At 34.4% G+C, this 24,583-nt stretch overlaps 1 protein-coding gene across 4 annotated transcripts in view; it reads left to right on the top strand.

Moving 5' to 3' along the window:
- ZBTB20 (zinc finger and BTB domain containing 20) overlaps positions 1-24,583 on the top strand; it is an 838,685-nt gene that overhangs the window by 251,372 nt on the left and 562,730 nt on the right. For all 4 annotated transcript variants that reach the window (XM_054482786.2, XM_054482788.2, XM_054482789.2 and 1 more), the window contains exon 3: positions 1,695-1,733. The gene's annotated coding sequence lies outside the window, so the exon portion shown is untranslated. The remainder of the gene's footprint in view (positions 1-1,694; positions 1,734-24,583) is intronic.

Below are 24,583 nucleotides of genomic sequence, written 5' to 3'. Positions count from 1 at the left end.
TGAATTCCATATAGCATTTTATAACTTTTTCCTTTTACCCCTACCCTGCCTACTATTATTTTTTCCTATTATAAAAGTCATGCTTATTGTAGAGAATTAACTATATATGAAAGTAAAAAGAAAAAATTAAAATCATCCAGTCTTATTATCCAGATATAATCACTCTTAATTCTTTGTTTTGTTCTTTGTTTTTTCTTATTCACATAATTTCATACTGTCCATGTAATTGGTACTCTACATGTTTATATAATATTTTAGCATCATAATACTATAAATTTGCATTTTTCCATAAAATTTAAAATATTCTTTAAAGTACCTTGTTAAATTTTGCCAAATATTCCTTTATATAGATGTGCTATGCTTTATTTAATCATTTTTCTATTAGATATTTAGGTTGCTTATAGTTTTTTACTATCATAAAAATTATCTTTTTTACATAAATTTCTGTTGGTTTTCTGTTATGTTTGATTCCTGGGACTAAAATTACTGAGTAAAAATATTGAACTTTGAGTTCTTGATACATAGTACTCAGTAGGTTTCTAGAAAGTCTTTTGTAATCCACATTCCCATCAGAAGTATATGAAGATGCTGCTTTATTGAGCCATCATCAAAATTATTACCTCTATATACTTTTAAGCACTATTATAAAGTAGACTTACTGACTATAATGTGTTGCTGTCGTCAACTGTGCTCAGAAGAACTATATAAATTAAACATGTCAGTTTGCTTTCAAAAAGAATTGTTTTTTTTTTTTTGAGATGGAGCCTCTCTCTCGTCACCCAGGCTGGAGTGCAATAGCGTAATCTCGGGCTAGTCTGGAACTCCTGACCTCAGGTGATCAGCTGACCTCAGCCTCCCATAGTGCTGGGATTACAGGCGTGAGCCACCACTCCTGACTAGAACTAGGAAATATTTTTAAGAGTACCAGTAGTTCCCAGGCTGTATGTTACAATACAGTTTCCACCTAAATCCAAATGTTTTTCAGGTCTAATTGTAAACTGCTACTTTTGTTTAATGTGGACTTACATAGTCTTCTGTATCAATACCTACTTCGCTGGCAGTTTTGTCAAAGTGTGTTGGGTTGAGGCATTTTGCATTATATCCGATGTGGTGTTAGCATTCCTTCTTGTAGCAATCAATTTCATTTCTATTTGCTGTTGTAACTCAAAGTTAACGAACATTCAAAGTTTACTTTCATTTATTCATGCATTTTTTTGTGGACTGCTCCACAAAAGCACCTTTCTTCCTCAACAACATTCTATCCAAACTGAGTGCAGATGAATCTGAGTAGTTTCATTTTAGAGAGCAGCAGTCATATTTGTATTAGGAAGGCAATAGTCTTGGAAGAATACCAAAAAAAAAAATCATTTTAAAGTGTTTGCCTCGTCCTCTAGTGAAAGCATTTTCGTTTCAGAGGCCATTGTGAGTCAGAGTCCCTTGCTAGTGCTTATGATACACTGCTAAGGGACTCTGTGTGTGTGTGTGTATGTATATGCATGTGTGTATATATATATATATATATATATATTCAGATATATGAAATATCCTATAGGGAAAATATTGATAAAAAATAATTTGCCTCTTTATGCACTGAAACTTTTCCTGCTTCTCTGCAGGAATTGTTGCAACATAAATACTGGTTCCAACTTAGTAAATTAATTTTACTTTTATGATATATTTCTTTTACATTTCAGAATTGATAAATTGCAAGTTTGTGCCCCATAGCTGCACAGGTATGTATATTAATTACCTATAACTATGTAAATCTATTTATTAACTAACAAGTTATAATATTTTTATGTATTAAAATTGCTTATAGATTTCATAATGTAAAAATGTTAATTATTGATTACTTACAGATATTGACAGCTTCAAAGGATAGTACATTTTATACATACATTTTATTTTATTCTATTGTAAGAATCAGGTAAACATTTCTAAGATTTGATAAGGCAAATAATTTTAATTATAAAGCATTCATCTGGTGAAGAGATTATTTTATGGAATTGTACTATTAAAGTGAATGGTGATGTCGAGTCAGACCATTGCAAAACCACAGTTTTGACATTATTGTTTTATTTAAACTTTTTTTTTTTTTTTTTTTTTTTTTTGCTGCTTTTGAGTTTATTTTCTGTGATGGTTGCTTTAGGTATGGAGTGGTTGCAGATGTACTGTCTGCTCCACTGTCTCAAGCACTAGACGAATGGGAAAAAAAAAAAATGTTTGCACCTGTTTAAAATCTCAACCATGCAGTGTTGTGGTTCCTGGGCAACAGGCAGGAATTCTCAAAAGCTTGGTTGCACCTGCTCAATTGTTGCTTGCAGCTGTGCCATATGAGTGAGAGCACAGAGAAGCTTGTTAGCAGTGTGCTTGTGCTCTTACGTATTTTGTGTACTCTGACTCTGAAAGATTCTTACTTGATGTAGACCTTGAACTGTTACATTGGTTTATTCTAAAACTCACTGGTTTTAGCTTCTAAATATTTTCTTTAAATCCTCTGTTATGACTCAAATATTTTTTTTTAGTAGCTGTTGACTGCCCTAGATAATGTGTATGCCAACTTCTCAAAAGAATACCTGGGAGGGTAGATCTCTTCAGATAACTGGGTTGATAATAATTTTTGTCCTGGTAGAGACATTTTGTGTTTGGCTCAATTTCACCGTGTTGGCAGCCCCACTGTGTGAGGCTGGATGTAGTTATTGATCCATTTAGCTGAACAGATTTGAAAGCATTTGGCTATTAGTGGACACATGGGGCATATTCAGAAAATTTAAGTGTATATTGTAAGATAATTTCTTAATTTGTGCATGTGTTTCTGTTGCTGTTGGGGTAGAAGTGAGAGAGAAAAAAAGTGAAGATTAAATAGTAATTCTAAAAGAGGGGCTAAAATCCAGATGTAGATTTTATGGAATATTATTTTTTAATTTAACAAATGCTAGATGCTTGGTGTTTTTTCACAAATGTTACTGGTAATTATATTAAATTTATTTTGGTTATGGCTTTGTATGTTTTCTGAAAGATATCTATAGTTTTGATATAGACAAGCTATTATAGATTGCATATTTTACTAATAGGTAAAGTTCTATAAATGCAATAAAAAGCTGCAACTCAATATTAAAGATAACTAATTTATTCAGTAGGCTGAAATTTCTAATATTGAAAACATTCAAATGACTTGCATTACTCTCCTTAATGTATTTTAAATGCTGAGGAGTTTCCGTCGGTATTTAGTAACATAAATCTGAAGTCTTAGAGTTGGTGTATCTTTTCCTTTTATTGGCCCATTTGGAATCCTTTTTTGTATTTTTAACAAATAACTTTGGTATGAATTTAACCTCCTTGGAAGTAGGAAACACAGTACAAAGGTAAGTAGAGGATTGCCACAGCCTCTTATACAATGCCTTGTACATAGTAGTTGATCAGTAAATGTTGAATGAATGCATTTATGAATAAAACATTTTTGGAGTTGTATTAGAAATAGAGGGATTGTGTCCTAAAATCTTATTACTTGTTATACAGTTTAGGTGAGTCTTGATGAACTTACTTTAGTTCTCATACTGCCAGTTACATAGATATGAGAATACTGATAAATTCTGTCCTTAAAATGAGAAATTAATGTATAAGAATTGATCCTCTTTGACTATTTTAATGAAGAATTGAAATAACACTATTTGCAATATGCTTTAAACTAACTTTTACTTACTACAAGAAGTCTGTATGTTATTCCCATTATACACATAAGGCTGAGGCATTAATGGCTAAGTTACTTGTCACCTTGGAAATACTTTGCAGCATATAAATAAACAAATCTTCTATGTTATATGGTTAATGCCTCATCTTTCCTGAGCACTGACTTATGCTCTCTCCCTCCCTATCTCTATCTCACTAAAACACAAAAATAAAATGTGTGTTTAATTCCTTTGGGTCAGTTAAGATCAGAATATTAAAAAATCTGTAATTATTTTTCTAAGCAAAAGTAATGGGCCCTGTGTTTACTGTATACATATTTATAATTATGGTCTCTATGACTCACTAAATTTTAACTATAAATAGAGGTAAAGCCAAGCAAGAGTAGAGTCAAAATAGAGCAATTCAGACTTGCTTTAGATAGATCATTCTAATGTTCCGTTTTGTGTGGCATAAGCCTGTCACGTAAGATTGGCACAGTTTACATCATAAGCCAGTATCTATTGCATTAAAACCTTTTGTTTAGGCTTCTCAAATTTTAGTACCACTGGTTTATGACACATGTACTTTTAGGCATGGAACTACCTTTCCTCTGGGAACAGTTTTTCTTTTACCTCAGTTCACACCAGTGTGCAAGAGGCCAGTATCAAGGACATCAGTTTTTTCCAGTGAACCTTAGTGTGGTAGATTGAACTCTCTCTGTTAGTCTCAATATTAGAAATGAAGAGATGAGCCAAGAATATATATTTGCTAGAATATTAATCATTAAACTAGACAGATATTAGCAGCTTTTTGAGGGTTCTGTGTCAGGAATTAGCCTGGAATCTCCAAGAGGGAGGAATTCCTATGCCCTAGGATTCCTGAGCATTATTGCAGGTTCCCCTGCGATTTCAGGGTTAAGGAAATAAAGAAAGAAATTTTTGAGAACATAGCATGACTAGATATAATTTCTTTTTTCCCCCTTCTTTCCCTCTCTCCTTTCCTCATTTCCTTTTATTCTGCATGGTGAATGGATGTCTGCTGTTTGCTAGAAATTGTGCTAGGCTAGATGAATACAACAAAATCTTTGTTCTCAAGAGGATACAGGCTAGTGAGAGACAAAGATATATCAATAGAGTTCTTTTTGACTTCACCACTTATTATTAGTATGGTCTTAATCAAGTTACCTAATCTTTCTGTTCCCTTGTTTACTCATTTGTAAAACTGGGAAAATAATAGTATCTGTTGTCTGAGAGTTAATAACACACTACATGTAAGATTCTTAGTCCACTGGTAGGCACATAGCAAGTACTGAAGAAATCTTAGCTGTACTACTGTCATTTCTATCACTACCAGTTCCACCACCATCACCACTACTGCAGTTTAGACTCTGAAAAAAGAACATGTAATTGCCTGGGAGCAGGGATCCTGGTTGGGCATTATCACATAGATTGTACTCAAAGGTTCTATACAAAGTTACCTCTGCCTCCCTGGCCTTAGAAGATATTATAAAAATCATGAGGCAATGTACTGAATCTAAAAGACCTTCATGTGATATTTTTATTATTTTCCCCCAATTTTTGTATTCGGGAAAAATACACATAACATGAAGTTTACTATCTTAACTATTTTTTGGTATACAGTTCAATGGTATTAAATACATTTATAATGCTTGCACAGCCGTCACCACAATACATCTGTATATAACACTTTCATATTGTAAAACTAAAATACTATACCCATTAAAATATAACTTCCCATTTCCCTCTGCACTCCCACCCCCAGCCTCTGGCAGCCACCATTCTAGTGTCTGTCTCTGTCATTTTGACTTCTCTGTGTAGTCATATAAGTGGAATCATATAGTATTTCTCTTCTCATGTTTGGCTTATTTCACTTAGTGTAATGTCCTCAGCATTCATCCATGTGGTAGTACATGTCAGCATTTCGTTGTTTTTATGGCTGAATAATAATTAATTGCATGTATATACCACATTTTGCCTGTCCATTCATTCATCAGTGGACACTTGGATTGCTTCCATGTTTTAATTATTATGAACAATTTGGCTATGAATATAGGTGTACAACTATCTCTTTGAGAACCTGCTTTGAATGCTTTTGAGTATATACCCAGAAGTGGAATTGCTAGATTGTATGGTAATTCCATTTTCATGTGTTCTTATAATAAAGATTAATTTCATTTAAATTGAATAAAGCCTTTTAGGTTGTGTTTGTGAATAGCATTGATTTTCTCATAAGGAGAATAAGTTGAGTTAGGTTTAGCAAGAACACATCTACTGCTTATGTGAGTTCAAATGCTTTCAACACGCCTGTGAATACCTTAAATAAATCAGCATTTTGGAACCCAGTGATGCACTTAGGATATCTGGATTGTAAATCTCATGCTTGAGTTTGAATTTAGGAGCTTTGGATTCCCTCCCACTGACCTTTACCAAAAGTCTAGCTCCATTATTCAGTAGCTGTACTAAGCCTCAAGCTTTCCTATGTATAGTATGGTGGTAACAACACCTACCTTTTTAATGGTGGATATGTGGATTAAAGTAAATTAGGTATACAAAATACTTTATTTTGTGCACCACTACCACCTATGTGTTATTGCATAGTAGTCTCTATGTATTATTTTTTCCTCTCTTCTCTTGACAAAATATAAAAATTTTTATAATGAGTAGTATAGGAATTTCAAGGAAGTGTGGGACACATACATTAAGAAAGTTAACTTTGGTCCAATTATGGCTCTTGTGATATCTGTTGCTTATCTCAGTTCAACATAATTAGACTCATAATTTCTAACTACACATGCTACATTTCTATAGAAGGCTAGGGCTGTTTAAAGAAAAACTTAAGATGGGGATGCTCACATTCACTTCAATGTCTGTTGATTATGGAGGTGTGTCTTGCAATAGAAAGCCTGTTGACACAACCCAGAGAACTCTCATCCCTCTTCTTGAGTCAGATACCCTTAAAAGCAGTCCCTTGCAAACGACGAAGAACGCATGCTTGATGAGTTACTTTCACATGCATCAAAATGACTTAAAAGTGGTCCTGTTGGTAATCTAAACCGCCTCAGGTTTAGTGAGCATAGTTGTCAGTGCATAAATCGCTATGTAAGGTTTTATTTTTTCTTGAGAAGGAAATTAGTGTGGTAAGATTTTCTGATTTCCTTCTATGCAAACTCAACAGTAGAAAAGTGGATTTATGAATTTATATGTATGATTTTCTCTTAATTATCTTTAATAATAACTAGATGATCTTAATTATAGTAAACCATTTTCCTCTGCCAGGCTGTTTATATTGCAGCAGTATCTTCTTGAACAGCAATTAGAAAAGGATTCTTTTAAAATAATGAAAACATCACTAGATAATATATATAGAATTGATTATTACTCACCAGAGGTAATACAGACCTGCCTAATATCAAATGTATAGTTTCGACCATGATGAATCAAGGTAAATATTGATGATTAATGGAATTTTTATTTAGTTGGGAATATTACAAAGGACCACAAACTTGGTGGCTTAAACAGAAATTTGTTTTCTCACAGTTCAGAAGTCTGAAATCAAGGTTTATTAGCCAGGTTGGTTCTTCTGAAGGCTGTGAGGGAAGGATCTGTTCCAGCCTTTCTCCTTGACATATAGATGGCCATCTCCTTCCTATGTCTGTCCATGTTGTCTTCCCTCTATAAGTATCTGTCTCTCCCAGGTTTCTCTCCTTTCATAAGGACATCAGTCATATTGAATTCAGGCCCACCCTAATTGTGCTATTTTAACTCGATTACCTCTTTAGAGACCTATGTCCAAGTAAGATCACATCTGGAAGTACTTGGGGTTAGAACTCCAACACATGTTTTTTTTTGGAGGGGTTGGGGAACAAAATTTAGTTCATCGTAACTGGGTTAATGATAGTTAACATTTATTGGTGACTTTCATGTTCCAGATGCTATATATATACATATGCACATTTATGTGAGTGTATATATATATATATGCATGCATGTATATATAGATATGTAATATCCAATATATGTGTGCATATATGTTTTATGATCCTTGCAACAGCGCTATGAGGAAGATGTTATTTCCCCCATTTTGCAGGTGAGAAAACAAAATGTCGGAGAGGATAAGCAATTTGTCCAAAGTCATATAGCTTGTAAATATTCAATGCTGGTATTTGAACCTAGCATCCCATGCTGCATTTTAAATGGATAAACCTGGTAACAACTCAGTCAAAAGCCCAAAGATACTTTGAACATTTAAGGTTTTTGTGTTTTGTTGTTGTTGTTGTCATTAGGACTTGTGTCAAGGGACATTTTATCTATCAAAAATGGCACATAAATGCCTAATCACTGACTGCCGACGTGTTTACTCCTGAATTTTTCCTGACAATTGTCTTTGAAGGCTTAGTGTTTTAGCGCTCCTGAACCTGATAAAGCTTTTGGACAGGGTGGAATCTGAACATAGACTGCAAGGGCTGATTCTGGCCCCCATTTGTATGGATGGCACTGAGAGACAAGTCATGCCCAGAGTCTGCTACTCAGCACATGTGCTTTCTACTCTCCTTTTCTCTCACTCCCTCCCCTTCCTCATCTTTATTTTTTCACTATTTACCGGGTAGCTTGTGATTTTTTTCTTTTATCCAATCTTTGCCATAAGTGATAAACATCGAAAGGAGATGGAGTGAAGAGTCACAAAATTGGGAACATTTCTGCTTACATGAAAGCCAGTTCACTTGTAGGTATGTTCTATATCCTGGCCACAGGCTTATTGTTATTCACACTAAAGAGCAAGGCACATCGTGTACCTTACATAAGTTTCCCAACTTACCAATGAAAACAGTTTGTTTCTCACTTTGAAGTTTTAAAGCAGAACTTGTTCATGACCCACTTTCACTAATAATTCTCTTAAGTAACCCTTGTACTCATTTAAAGATTTTTTTTCCACCCACTGTCTGTCTAGCCTGGTTTAAAATTTTTATATATGTACTTTTAAAAAATTGATTAGCTGGAGCGCTGCCCATTCCTCTGTGCTGTATAATAAGGATTTTAAAACTGCACACTGAATTCTGTATAGTGTAATTAAAACTGACCCACATTTGGACCTGAGTACACCAGGACTTAGCCAAACTTGCCATGAGCTGAGTTCTGGTGGCAGATGGGAACTAATGAGGACACACTCCACTCCAGAATTTCCCAGCTGCTTGGCCCCTTTTTGTACAAACAAGGTTTGGAGCGAAGTCCGGATCCCAAGAGCATGTTCTGTAAATGTGCTGTACCCAGTGATTTGAGAAATGTTCTCACAAAATTGGGCTGTTTCAAGGTATCCATAAGGCCTCAGTGACTTTCAGATTTAAATTCAAAGAGGCCTTTTGTGCTTTCTACAACCAATTTTTAATTTTAAAGTGAATAAAACATCGCATTCCCCCATCTTTTCTCTTATGCCTGGTGATGGAATGATCACTTTATATCACAACCTGGAAATTTGCAGGTCATTATCTCAGAGACAGTTGTACATCAGGATAGACAAAGTCTCCTTGCAACCTATAGATCTCTTCAACTAGTTTGATGTCCTGGGACTATTCAGGCAGATGTAATTGAATCAGTTTGAAGCAGCTGTAGCTGGCATGTGGTCTCTCAGATTGCTAGCACCTGCTTGTTTTTTTGCAACTCACTAGAGTGAGAGAAGTGCCAAAACCAGCATTGGTCTTGGAGCAGATAAAGCACTCCAGATCTTATAACCCATTCCCTTTCCAACCTAGCCACATCATCACTGGTGCCGAAATTAATAAAATCCCTTTTCATGATTAGGTCTGAGGTATACTTTTACTTCTCATTCTTCTCCGTATTCAGATCCTGACAGTACTGACCATGCAAATCCAAAGAAATAAGGGAGTATAATGGTGATCAGGTGGCTTTGGGGCTCTCTTATCATTAGACAACTGGGTAGCCTGTGGTTTGCAGAATCATTTAAATGAATGCACCAAATTCATTTGCTGTTCCAGCACAGTCTTATTGGAACAGAGAATAAGCAGTTAATGTATAAGAAACTGTGAGCTGTTATGGAATATGATGAATACACTTCCTTAGCAAGAGGGAATGTAAAATGGAGCTATCTCTCTAACGTAAGGTCTAAACTAACCGCCGTGGATTTCTTCAACACTTGCTATATGCAGGAAAATGAAGTAAACTAAAAGAGAGGTACAAATTTTAGGACATAATAAGTATGTAAAATATATTTTGAAATACACAGATTTGGATATTTTTTTTTTTTGGAGACAGAGTCTCGCTCTGTCGCCCAAGCTGGAGTGCAGTGACGCAATCTCGGCTCACTGCAACCTCCACTTCCTGGGTTCAAACAATTCTCCTGCCTCAGCCTTCTGAGTAGCTGGGACTACAGGCGCCTGCCACCACACCCGGCTAATTTTTTGTATTTTAGTAGAGACGGGGTTTCACTGTGTTGCCCAGGCTCATCTCAAACTCCTGAGCTCAGGCAATCCACCCTCCTGGGCCTCCCAAAGTGTTAGGATTACAGGCGTGAGCCCCCACGCCTGGCTGGATTTTTTAAAAATGTTTAAACTCATTTAAAAAGTAGTTATCTTCTCTTTGTTTCATTTTATTATTTGGCAGGTATGTATTTATCATTAAGTGTTATCAATATCCTAATGCTGAATTTGTATCTGGTCATGATAAAGACAACATATTTACTTACATTTTATAGCTTATGTTACAAAGTTTTTCTAAAATGGGTTTAATATTGATAACATTTTGAGAGAAGCTATGATATAAATGGAATTCACAAATAATAGTAATAAGAGTGAATTCTAAAATGGTAATTTATTGTCATCAGCAGATGCCTGTGTTGCAAGGCATGACTACATGCTGTGAGCATAGAGAAGTATTACATGCAAGAATCTTATGATACTTGAGGAGACATGATACAGGTTTTTTAAAAAATAAAATAAGGCACTCTCAGTGTCAAATTGCATGCTTAGACCTGGATTTGTTGTAAAATAAATGCTGTGTGTTTTTTTTTAAGTTAGGCAGTCTAGTTATGAAGTCAATGTTCTGAATTCAGCATCCCCTGTCTCCCCTTCACTGTCCATGAAACAACACTAATCCATTATGGCTGTCTCTGTCACTACACCAAAACTTGACCTCAGAGTCCCTCTGAAGACAATACTTTAGACAACCATTACCAATTGCTGGAAGTTTCATGTAATAGGAAACCCATTTGCCATTGTTGAAAAAAAATCATTAAGTGCTAAAGATATTTAGTGGAGGCAGAGATCTCTGTGAACTGCTGGGAAGAGGCTGAACTTAAGCTGGGCCTTGAAAAAAACATGAAGCATAGGACATAAGGAAATAGAAAGGAGAACATCAAGCATTGCCAAGCTAAGTAATGGGTACAAGTGAGTTAAGATTGGAATTATATGGCATAGTCAAAGATAACGAATAGACCTCAGGTGTAAATAAATAAGTGGTTATGTAATTATTAGTTTAATGTTTTTCTCCTCTGCCAGACTGTAAACTCTGTGAAATGTGATAATATTATTTTTCTTCTTTTTTATTATACTTTAAGTTCTAGGGTACATGTGCACAATGTGCAGGTTTGTTACATATGTATACATGTGCCATGTTGGTGTGCTGCATCCCTTAACTTGTCATTTACATTAAGTATATCTCCTAATGCAATCCCTCCCCCCTCTCCCCACCCCACGACAGGCCCGGTGTATGATGTTCCCCACCCTGTGTCCAAGTGTTCTCATTGTTCAATTCCCACCTATGAGTGAGGACATGCGGTGTTTTGTTTTCTGTCCTTGTGACAGTTTGCTCAGAATGATGGTTTCTAGCTTCATCCATGTCCCTACACTACTCAGACCATCCTATCCGAATTAGATCTCCCATGTGTCTCTGTAGGTTCTTATTGTTTTTATTCATATACTCAATTTACTTCACAGTTTTGAGTGCAGATTATCACTGCCAAGATTCTGTATGAGGAATATAGGGGAACTCAAAAAAGATTTTGTTCTTTTTAAATTTATTGAAGAACAATAATTTTTTAAGAAGCTGATTTTTATTTTTATAAATACTGTGGTGCTTTCAACACTGGCTTGGAGGAATTTCTATTTTAACTGCAGTATTTAAGAATTTTACTGTTAATACATATCTGTGGTTTCAGGGAATAAAGAGACAATATAATAGAGTAGAAAGAGTACAGGGTTTAGAAATAGAAGAGAGGGATTTAAGTTTCTCTGTTATCACTTATTGGCTATGAGATATAGGCAGCCCTTCGTGTGCTTTTATGCTCAGTTTCCTCATCTGTAAATTAGAGATGACAACATACCAAAGCACTTGAAAATTAAAAACATCTCTTCTTCTTCCTCCTCTCATTAATCATCATAATCATAATGCTATTCTGAAACCATGTAATAAAATATGGTCTTCTGTATAGATCCTTTTTTTTCTACCACTTATTATTTGCTCTAGCTATTGCAGATTTACTCTACACCTTGAGTAGAGCATTGTACTAATCTAAAAAGAAGCAAGAATTCCAGAAACACCCTATAACCTAGTCATGGCTAATATTTACTGTTGAGTTATTTGCACCTCAATCATTGCACCTCTGTCATTTGTAATATAACTGCTTAATATTAATAATTTATATATTAAAAGTAAATGTTTTATACCAATCCCAAACAGTGCCTTTTTATGATTTATTTTTTATTCACTCATTCATTTAATGCAAATTAGTGTAGCTACTGACACAAATGTATTCACTTTCTACCTGATTATATAGGAATACCCTAATTATCTATATTCACATCTTATTGAACTTATAAAGTGTTAGGAGACCAGTGTCTGAGAAAAAAGTCAAATGTAAATAGATTCATCTCTGAGTTGTAAGAACCTTTTGTTCCCACCTTTAGAAAATTTGGTGACTAATTAATTACTAATAGTAATTAGTGCACACCTCTTAAATTAAAAAACCAAAAGAAAAAGAATTTAATATTGCAGTTTCCTAGGACGTTAATGTTTTCATTCTTTCCTGCTTTAAACATGTAATACCTAATAGTTAATATCTGCATGTATCATCCTTATGGTTTTGAGAGTCTTTAAGGGAAATTATGAATACAACTTCTATTTTCCTAAATGAAAGTATTTCTGTGCATTAGGGTAAAAATGTGTGAATAGATATTTCACACATTCATATTTGTGTAAAATATATTTTCAAAATATATTTCTTAAGCTATTTAAAAATATAGTTTTAAAAGTATTTGAACTTTTTACACTATATTTCATTCTTATATTTTGTTAAGCATACCAAAAGAAGATTATACCACAGGTTATGACTTTTTAAAAGTAAAAAAATTAAATAAGGTAGGACTATCTGAAATTTAAGATTTAAGTGTAAGTACATAACAATATGCACAGAAAATAGAGATATTGAAAATTAACTAAAATGTTGCTTTTATAATGGCTTAAATTTGTGTAGCAAATAGGATAGCTGAGTTTAGTATTACTTAAGAAATGGTTAATTTTGTATATCAGGGGACAATTTAAACATAATCTTTAATCATGCTTGTCTGATGCCTCAAGCCATGATCTGTATACTTATCAGGGTCTTTGCCAAGTCTCATGATAGTATATAGTCTAGACCAAAATCAAATTGATTTTCCTCTGTGTAAATTTGTTACTGATATTATATTTAAATTTCCATTGATGAAAAATAGGTATATTTACTTTCTGAATCAAGTTCTTCAGGAACATAAATAATTTTTTATTTGAGAACTGATTTATGTCCAGTTAAGTAATTTCCAGAATACTTTTGCTATTGATCATATATCATAGTAAGATATTAATTATTTACATCAATATACCACTTGGATTTTTAAAAATATAAAGGCCTCACTTTGTCACCCAGGCTGGAGTGCAGTGGCGTGATCATGGCTCACTGCAGTCTCAACCTCCCAGGCAATCCTCCCATCTCAGCTTCCCAGTAGCTGGGACTACAGGTGTGCACCACCATGCTCAGCAGATGTTTAAATTTTGTTTTTTGTAGAAATGGGGGTCTCACTGTGTTGCCCATGCTGGTCTCAAGCTCCTGGGCTCCAGCAGTCCTCCTGCCTCAGCCTCCCAAAGTGCTGGATTTACAGGCATGAGCCACTGCACCCAGCCTATTAATTTTCTTTTCTTTTCTTTTTTTTTAATGACCAATTCCGCTTTAAGATCAGTTTCTGGCTTGCTTGAAAGGATTGGATCAGAAGATGTTGTATCACTTTTGGAGGGCATCTGCATTTGATTTAAGAGGGAACAACTCCAAATAGAGGGCAGTACATTTCGTTTGAGGCTTACTACTGCCAGAAACCATCACTGCAATCTCTAAGTTTTCTCACTGATTTTTATTTGTCCTTATGTGCTCCTATCAGTTGGGGGCTTTGAGATCACTATTTACACTTATAAAACTGCTGTGTTTCTTCCTCTGTTTTAGTCCTAGAGAGTACAGGGAAAGTGTACTAGTTACCTATGGCTGCTGTAGTAAATTATGATAAACGGGGTGACTTAAAAATGACAGAAATTTATTCTCTCACAGTTCTGGAGGCTAGAAATCAGAAATCAAAATGCAGCAGGGCCACATTCCCTCTGAAGGCTCACAGCGAAAATCTTTCCCTGGCTCTTCCACCTTCTGATGGTCCCATTTATTCTTTGGCTTTTGGCACTATCACGTCAAACTCTGCCTTCATCTTTACAGGACCTTCCCCTCTGTATGTGTCTCTCTATGTCCTCTCCTCCTATTAAAAGCATATCAGTTATTGGATTTAGGGCCCACCTTAAATCCAGGATGATTTTATCTCATGATTCTTAATTAGTTGCATCTGCAAGGACCTTATCTCCCAGGAATGTTACAGTCTGAGGTTCCAGATGAACATGAAATTTTGGGGACTCTAGTCAACATTCAACCTACTATAGAGAGTAATTTTATTTTTCAGTAGTAAGTATCTATGGAAGGCTTATTTACACACTGCTATGGTTTGAATTTTTGTCCCCTCTAAAACTCATGTTGAAAGTTAAGCCCCAATGTGGCAGTATTGAGAGCTGGGGCCTTTAAGAGGTGGGTCATGAGGGCCCATGAATGGATGAGTCTTTTCTTGGGTTAATGAATTACTGGGTTATCATGGGAGTGGGACTGGTAGCTTTATAGAAAGATAAAGAGAGACCTGCGCTAGCGCGGTCTGCCCCCTTGCCATGTGATGTCCTACGTTGTCTCAGGACTGTAGAGAGTTGTCACGGCAAGAAGGCTTTCACCAGTTTTGCTCCCTCAACCTTGGACTTCCCAGCCTCCAACTATAAGAGATAAATTTCCTTTCTTATAAATTGCTGAGTTTCAAGTATTCTGTTATAAGCGACAGAAAACAAACTAAGACATATGCTAACATGTTAATTATTTTTTCCCTCGGTATTTGACAAAGTTTATCCTGTCCTCTGTTTTTAGAATACTTGTAGCCTTAGCACCTTGGTATTTTTTATGAATTTCATGGAATTATGAATCATTTTCTGTCATACTTTTTTAAACTACTGAAACTTCTCATTATAGATGACAAAGTTGAGGCATAGAATAGGTAACCAACAGTCACTAACTCTGCAGATGGACTGCAGAACTAAAAACTGACATTGGTATCATCCAACTTTTCTGTGAATCTATGTGTGTTGAGATGCCAAATATACTATTATAGTCCATGGTACTTTCACATAACTTTACTTGTGACCTAAATAAATCAAGAGTTACAGAAAATTTTCGTAATGATCTCCAGATAATGTAAGCCAAGTATACAATTGAAATTTAGTGTCGTAGATGGACAAAAGCATTGTGCTGGATGACTGCATGTTGAGAGCACAATCCATCTAAATTCTCTGCGTAGCATCGGCCAGGTCTTTATTAGAGAACTATGGATATGGCCACACATACAAATACACATCCATTAAATGAACACTGGAATCATGAATATCCAGGTCTAGATTAAAAGAGCAAGCCCAAGGCTCAGAAGGTTAATTTCTAACTTTAAATAGCTAGTAAATGGCTGAGACAGGACTAAACTCAGCTCTGCTCAACTCAGACACCTGTTTTTCTATTTCTCCCAAGTTGATTCTCAAACTGCAGGAAATCTTTGTGTTTTTCCCCTTTTAAGTAAGGAGCAGACCACTATTAGGGTGAGTGGGTAGAGGGAGCAGAAGGTGAAGTAAACCATTCCTAAAATAATTGGGATATAATTGGAAGCATTTGTTGACCCTTTCCACCTCGTGGTTGCAGGATATTACAAGTATGTTTTCTTTAAGAATGCTCAATAAGCCAACATAGATAAATTTGAATTTTAAACATAGATAATTAATAGAGTGATTATATTAATTAATCAGAACCAGTATTATAGGTCTCATCTACTGAACATTTCCTTTAACTTTCAGCTCTTTTGGTGCACTTCTGTTCTGGATAAAATATAATTGTATGCCCATAGGACAGAAAAATTTTACAAATGAGCTTAGGCTTCCCTGCCAGAAAAGAAAGGATGAAATAGAAATGAAAATGAAAATTAAGTAATCCCTGAAATGATAATATAGTTAAATGTGAAAATATGCCTTTGATAATACCAAACTGGGATTTGCACCCAAAACACATTAATTGAATTAACCTATTTTAGTTTGTCTTGTATCTGTTGCTGAAAAAAACAAAGAGAAGAAACTATTCTTTTGTTAGTTAGCAGATTTCTTTCTGGTGTTGATTACTCTTCTGTCATGAGTAAACGATTACAATTCAGTTGATCCCAGGCACTAGAGACAGAGCTCTGAACTAGAAGACCTAGAGAGAGACACTAAACAAATTAACAAATGCATACAACTACAACAAAAAGGATGATGAATGGCTGGTAATCCGGAGGCAGGGTGTAGGTGTCCTTTCTGAGGAAATAAAGTTTGAATTCTAAGACTTGAATGACGTGAAGGAGCCATTCAAGGGAAGATCTTGTGTACAAGAAATGCAATCTCTTAAATCATTACAGGTTACGCAGGGTTGTGCATCCAAGGTTTGTGTGTATTAGAGTAGCTGTGACAAGGGAGGAGTGTTCTGTCAACTATTAACAATGTACAATTGGGAAGTCTGCTTCTTCAGGGGCAACCAGTTGATCCTCCTCTTTATCCTGGTACTAAATATAACCATAGTAAGCATTTGGGAATGGATTAAAAATGCTTAACCAAATCTCCTTAAACTTTGCCATATCCCATAAATTTTAACCATATCTCCTAAAATTTTGTTATTTCTGAAAGCAGAACTAAGTTTGGCCACAAAGGGAGGGATTGAATTCATTGCTACTCTTAGCTCTCCCTAGCAATTTCATTGTCTACTCTGGTACCAGGGTTTGTTAGAGGAGCTACAGGGATTTTTGAGCCATCATTTCTCCCTTTGGTAAATCACTTCTTCAAGTAGTAGTATCAGCCCTTTTCCTCCTTTTCTGTATATCAAGACTGAAACTGAAAATGAAGTGTTAAACTGATTTTTTTTTTATTAGTCTCATAGGAGCCCAAGATTTAACATAGAACTTTTTCGGAATTTATAGTTATCTCTCCATTTGAGGTGAGCACAGGATGTCTATTTTTCTCATTTCTACTTTCATCTTGAAACAGAAATTTCACCAAAAGCTTCATTCAAATTTTTTTATTCATAACTAAGCAAAGATGTATGGTAGTAAATCATTGAAACTGATGATCTTTGATTGAATTTTCCTGAGTTTAATGTGTCTAATCAACTGTTCATTCACACATTATTTTCCTATTGCTTGATGTTATATCAGATAATAGTATTACCATGACCCAGGCTGATACTATGTGAAAAAATGCACAAGGAAGTAGGCTGTCTACTGTGAACATTTGAAAAACACAGTCAGATGACAGTTTCAGAAATTGTGAGGTTTTTAGATGCCAGAGTCTAACTTTTTTCACTACAGATACTAAAAATCTATCAATATACTTTTTAGTAGGCTTTAGCCACATCCTAATTTACAAATGAACCTATGGTGTGTGATTAAGAACACACCATTCTTACCAGTTATACCCTTGAATCTTACCAAGGAAATTCCCATGGTTCTGTCCTTATCACAATGGAACCCAGAAATGAAAGAATGAACTACTTGCTTTCTTAGAAATACCACAGTGCAGACTTTCCTATATCTAACAGATATGACCATATAATTTGTCATCTGAATAACGATTGAGAGATTTTTGCTTTAAAAATATATAACCAAATGATAGGAATATTAAGTCACAATGGAAGAAGGCCATTATTATACTGAAGCCTCAAGTACCACAAATTAAAGACAAGATAGATATTACTATTTTAACTTGTGAGCATGCGCTATCAGGTTATCCAATATCAAAAACATATTAAGAGTACTTGTGGCAATATATACCTGAATTACAAATGAATGTTGATATTTTGACATTATTTTGTGTATATGAGAGCATATATCAAGGATAGATTCAACAAGTCAGCTTGGTGGTTGTGGCTTTAAGTTGGCAGTGAAGTATGTAAGTGATACATTTCTGATCAGTCTTGTTTGATAGTCTTGTTTCAACACCTTGGCAGAACTAAACCATTGAGACCCAGAGGTAGTTGTGCATGGGGATAGTCTTTAAGATAATATTTAGTTTATTCAATGAGCCAAAATTTTCAGTATATATAGTGTTTGCTTTTGTTATAAAGACATGGCTACAGTCTACATACAAAATACCAAGTAGAGATTTGTTTATTGTAGTAGGTACAGGTGCTCAAAATTGATATTTAAGTCTCAAACATATTTTTCCACCATTCTGTATTGGATTATTAACACATGAAAATATGTACTGTTAGAACTATAAGGTAACTTACAGATTGTTCTTTGAGCTAATTTAATTATTATTTTACAAATGAGGAAATGGAAACCCAGTGAAGTTGAATGATTTACTGTGGGACTAGACAAGTCTAGAATGAGAAATTTAACAGTGCAGTACTCTTTACTTCCATGTATATACCTTTCAGCATTTACCATTACACTGAACAATCTTTCTGCTATTTGTATTTTTAAAATGTACTCACAGGGTTAAAAAAATTTGAATGGTACACAAGGATATAAAATGAAAAGTATGTCTTTACCGACTGATAGTACTATTCACCAGAGATAAAAAGTTCCAACTGTACTTGTGTAGAGAAATGTATCTATATACCTTTAATTTAAAAACAGAAAGGGAATCATACTGTTCAAATACATTTGTACTTTTTTCTTAATGCTATGTCTTAGAGATTTTATATATTCTAGAGATTTTATAGTGTTTATATTTTGGTATATTGTATTTTATCTTTTCCTCTTTTTAAACAGCTACTTAATATTTCCATTTTATGGATGTCACAAAATGTATTTAACCACTGCCTATTTATGGAAATTTGGTTATTTACAGTTTCTTTGCTGTTTAAAAATATTACAAAACAGCTTTCTAAATATATCCTTGTTTTTATTTTAATATCCACATAGCATACGTTCTTAGATATGTTTATATAATTAAAATTTTGATGCCTGTTAAAAATTTGCCTTCAAAAACATTTTTCTGACACACACATGTAACAACGTTATATGAGAATTCCTGCTTTCTCACAGCCTCATCAGTACTGGGCTTTAGCAAATTTTTCCTAATCAGAAAAGTGAAAATGATATTTCACCATTGTTTTGATTTACAGTTCTTATGAGTTAGATTAAACAACATATTAAAATTTCACTGGCCATTTACATTTTTTGTTTACTTTTTTGTGAATTCGCTATAATACTTTTCTATATTTTTCTATTGAGTTTTTAAAAATATTTTATTTGTTTGTATAGCCTCTTTGTATATTATGGAAAATAAATTTTCTGTAGTATGTGTTAAACATATTTCTTAGTTATTAATTTGCTTTTTGAGTTTTGTATATGTAGAAAATTGTTTTATGTAGTTTCATTTTTCAATCATTTCCTTTATGGCTTAGAAAAATTCTTACACCAAAAAAATTACTCAGATTTTCTTCTAGCACATTTATGATTTAGTCTCTTAATATTTACATCTTTGATTCAACCAAAACTTATTTTTGAGAATGAAAATAAAGTTTAATTTTACCACTTGAAATAAAAGCATCAATTTTTTTAATTCTTTGAAGTCTCATGAATTTTAGATTTTTCTGAAGCTTTATGAACTTTTTAGGAAGGCAGCGATCATCACTAAGGTAAAAAGAAAGCATATTAGACCGAGAAATATAATTTAAAAATTGATATTTTTTATTACTTATCAATCCCTGATGTCTATTCTTGGTGACATAGGAAAATCCCAAGAAAACATCTTGTTTATAAAAGTGTATAATTATATTTTGCTAATTTAAGCAATGATTAAACCAGTGAAACCATCATAGAATAAATCAAACCCCTAGTGAGATACTTTTAACAGCAAATCCAGTTCATATGGTAATACTAATTTTACTTACTTAACAAAAGCACTTACTTATCAGTAAGACCCTATATCTGTACAAATGAAATCAAAATGTGAAAACTGTAATTTAAGCGGGACACAATAGCTTGGTGATAAATAGATTTATTTGTATCTTGAAAAGTTCACTTCAAGTAATCATTGTTATTAAAAGGCAATTATTTCACATGGTTTTTGTAAGCATAAAAAGCAGATTGGAGACTCTTTCTAAGAGTTGTGCTGACTGACATGTTTGTAAGATTTGTAAATAAGTGAAAGATCCATTCAGCTAGAAAAGTTGAATATTCAGTAATAAAAGAATATTGTCCAGTTTAACATCTATTATATTTATATCTATAGTTGACAAGGACAGAAGTAAATATAGGTGAAATGTGAAATCTAAGTAGGAGAGAGAGATTAGGAAATGTCATTTAACTTTTTTCCTACTCTTCATTTTATTTTTAATATCATATTTATATTTCCCTTCTAAAAGTAATACACTATCAGTGTAAAACTATTTGGAAAACACAAAAAGACAGAAAGAAGACAAGAAAATCGCCATTGATATTACTATTACCACTTAAAGAAAAAGTTATTATTAATATTTTGGTGTGTATATGTATGTGTGCATGCAACAACATAGGATTATGCAAGGTTATGATTCTGATTTTTCAACTAGCAATATATTATGAATATTTGTTTCTGTCAATATTTTTTGTGACATGATTTTTTTAATTGATTATATAGTATTCCATACAATGGATGTGTTATAATTTACCTAGCTGATCTCTAATTTTTGGACATGTAAGTTGCTTCCAATTTTTCTCCAGTAAACATAAATTACGATGAATATTATTGTGACAATCATTTTTATAAACATCCCTGATTATGTCATCAGGTAAATACTTAAGTGTAATAATTGAGTCAAAGATATGTGTATTTTAAGGGTTTTGATACATTTAGCTATACCATTTACACATTGCTGTGTCTGTCCCAGCGGTCTCTGAAAATATCTATTTGTTCATACCCTCATCAGTTCTTGGCATAAAACTTAATATGGTTCAAAGAAAAACTCTCAGTGGTCTGAGAAGAATGAACACAAAGAGGTGGGAAGAGGTCAAGCAGAGGTAAGTGATGTTTTTGTCTAAGAGATGTTGCAGGCCGCCTCGGGCTATGGAGAACAGCTTTCTCCATAGCAAACTTGCATTTTCAAAGGCGGCCCAGACTCTGCGTGCTTACTTGGCACAGTTGAGATGTCCCTGTTTGCTTTAAGGCAGTGGCCTGACCCTTTAAGCACACCCCATGTATTTAGTGATTGAGACCACTTACTCATACTAATCATTGTACACAGAAAATACATAAAAGATTTGTATTCATCACTCAATATATTTTGCTCCTCAAGTGTCATGAAACATTCAGGGTACATTAACTGGCAAATGCACACCTGGAGTATGTTACTTAGCTTTAGAAACTGCTAATTTTTAAAAAATCAAATATTTAATTTTGAGGAAAAAAATCAGTTTTGGATTTTGAGCATATATATCATCTTTCATTTTGGCCCAATTAACCCAGCAGGTGTGTGTAAATTAGGTCACTACTTTGTCACCGTGGTAACATGCATTGGGGAGATGGATCTTAACCACCTCCAGCACAGGTGATGTTGGCTGAGTTGGTATTAAGAGGTGCTTTAGAAACAAACAAGGCAAAATTTAATGTGTTAGAGTGTAGAAAATAGGTCTGACGTCGGATACCAACAGATAATTCTGTCACACAAAAACAAGTACTGCCTCAAATCTATATAAATAAGAAAGATCTAATGAGCCTTAGAAACAGGAATTGTATTGTAAAACTTACTGACAATCTCTGAAAGAACAGACACTACAGCACTCAGGAGGCGGTAGTCTCATTTCCTCATGGAGCAAGGGATTTGAAGGTCAGGGTCAGGTTCTCTGCAATTTAAGGCTGTTTTTAGAACTAAGCCGTGGTTTTCGGAGGATCAACAACTTCCTGACTACTCATTCTAGTGACTAGATTTTAGTCACTACTGACGTTTTTTTTTTAAAGTGCAGTGTCTAATTATTTCTTTTAAATGCTGTTTGGATCATTATTCATAATTGTTTATGGGTTAAGAAGTTGGCAGAGTTGGTTTATGCCAGCACTCCAGCACTCATACAGTCCCGATAACTCAGGCTTCTTCTCACCAGGTGGAAAATCAGACATGCTTCAAGATCGCTAGTTGAGATTGTGCAATCTGTTTGGCTGCTAAAGTTTCCAAATTATGTGGGCATTCTGCAGCCCCACACAGTGGTAGAATTTCTTCACTTATCACTGACAAGTTCACACTTCTTTGGGTCACTAAAATTGTAAATCTGCATTATCAGATGCAGAAAACAGGCCAAATTAATAATGTTAAATATATGTCCAAGGAAATGCATCTCCCACGACCATTTGCAGCACCCAGATACGGATGATAATTCCATCGAGCCTTTGGTGCCAATTTGTACCTGGCTTTATAATTTTCAGTTTGCCCTTATGTCCTGCTGTACATTTGTATAGCTTGTTATAATCTTGAAGCATTTTTGTATACCATATTTCTTTTTTGTGTGTTATTTTAGACATGGCATTTTCAGAAACTTGAATGAGCCTAGTGTTTATTTTCAGTCGGTTGTGACCGCAGCTTTATTAGTTATTTTGTGTGTTTTCAATAATTGTTAATATTTACAAAACACTGAACAAACCTCTTCAAGATTGCTTTCCATAATCTCCTTTTCCATGTGTCAAGGATGAGAGCTACAGAGAGAAGAGTCATAGTGACTCACCCTGTGTCACAGAGTATGTGAATTTACTTTCAAAGGAGAGTCAAGGGTCCGTGGTTTTCAGTTCTTTTTTTTTTTTTAATTCTCCAAGAGTCATGCAGGTTTGGAGACTTACAAAGGGATAGCATTGCTGAGTGGAGAAACATTGGACTCAAGTACTCTTTTACCCCTAACATCTCTTTTACCATTTCCCTCCCTATATTCAAGTCTTCTTTTCCATCATCTCTCCAGTAGATGCTGAAAACCATTTCTTTTTGAAGAGCTGGTTCATATGATAAAGACCCAAAGTCTCAATAAAATCTATTAACCTGTTAAGGGTAAGTGTATGCGTTGTTCACTGGAGAGCATGATGCCATATTCTACCCTGTCTGCTTGGGAACAGGGCCGATGGCAGCACAAATTAGCATCAGAACAGAGCTTTATTGCAGTGGAATCCCAGGTTGTTTTAGGAATGAGACACGAAACAAAAATAGATAAAGGGATTAAATCTATCAAATATAATAGAGGAAATTGTAGTAGATTCAGGGAACTTGGACCCCTGAATTGTAGTAACCAAGCTGGAGAGGAAATGGACAGTTAAACAAAGTAGAGCTGTTTCTTTTTTTCATTGTTTGATGAAATAATTTTTGCCCCTTTTAAATGGTATGTTAAAAGAGAGAGAGGGAGCCTGGTATATCTGAAACAAAGAGCTTACACAGTCACCAAGCTGGTTGGTTTTTATACCTTCCTTTACTGAGTATTGTCCTTCAGTACAATACAGAGCCATTTCTTTGTTCTCACAAGCTAGCAGTTAAATTGTATGTAAATGTATGCAAATTAGATGCTGTCTAATAAAGAGAGTCATTAGATGGAAGAAATATTTAGTTTAGAAAAAAAAGCAGGTGTATTGTGTAAAAGAAAATGTAAGGCTACAAAAAAGCCCAAACTTTTGTGGACAGTTACAGAAAAAATTATTAAAATAGATTTTTAAAAGACTTACATCTTCCTGACCTTTCTTTTGTGCTTATATATATGTGTGTGTTTTAAAAATATTTACATATAAAACTAAGGGATTGGCTTCTTTCCCAGAATTACTGGAAGCACCTTCACCAGGAACATTTGGACTTGAATAATCTCCACAGCAGCATTTTCCTTCTTGAATTAAATGAATTGTAAAATGAATGATTTGCCCAAGAACACTGACTGCTTATTTGGGTTCCTTTCCCGTAGGTTGATAAAGGCTTAGTGGCTCCATGGTGTGTATCTTGCTATTTTAAGGTTTCCTTTCCACACTACTCCACTCCAACCTCTCTAATATGAACTTCTTAAAAGAGACCTACCTAGACTATAAGCTCCTTGAGAGGAACCAACAGTTCCTTTTAAACTTTATCAATGCTGTATTCAGTGTTTAGCACAATGCCTAGTATTTACTAGCACTCATATCTATTTTTAATAAGTGAATGGTTGGTTTTAATGGTTGATTAAGTAGTTATGGGTATGTCAAACACCTTTGTATTCTCTAGCATATAGTTATTGAAACAATTTCTCATGCTTGCATTTAGCAATTGTATAGTAAATGCCTAGTGAAAAAAATAGTTTACCATC

The sequence above is a fragment of the Pongo pygmaeus genome, chromosome 2, assembly GCF_028885625.2.
Source record: "Pongo pygmaeus isolate AG05252 chromosome 2, NHGRI_mPonPyg2-v2.0_pri, whole genome shotgun sequence".
Lineage (NCBI taxonomy): Eukaryota > Metazoa > Chordata > Mammalia > Primates > Hominidae > Pongo > Pongo pygmaeus.
The sequence above is the reverse complement of the archived record's forward strand: the minus strand, read 5'-3'. Positions and strand labels throughout refer to the sequence as shown.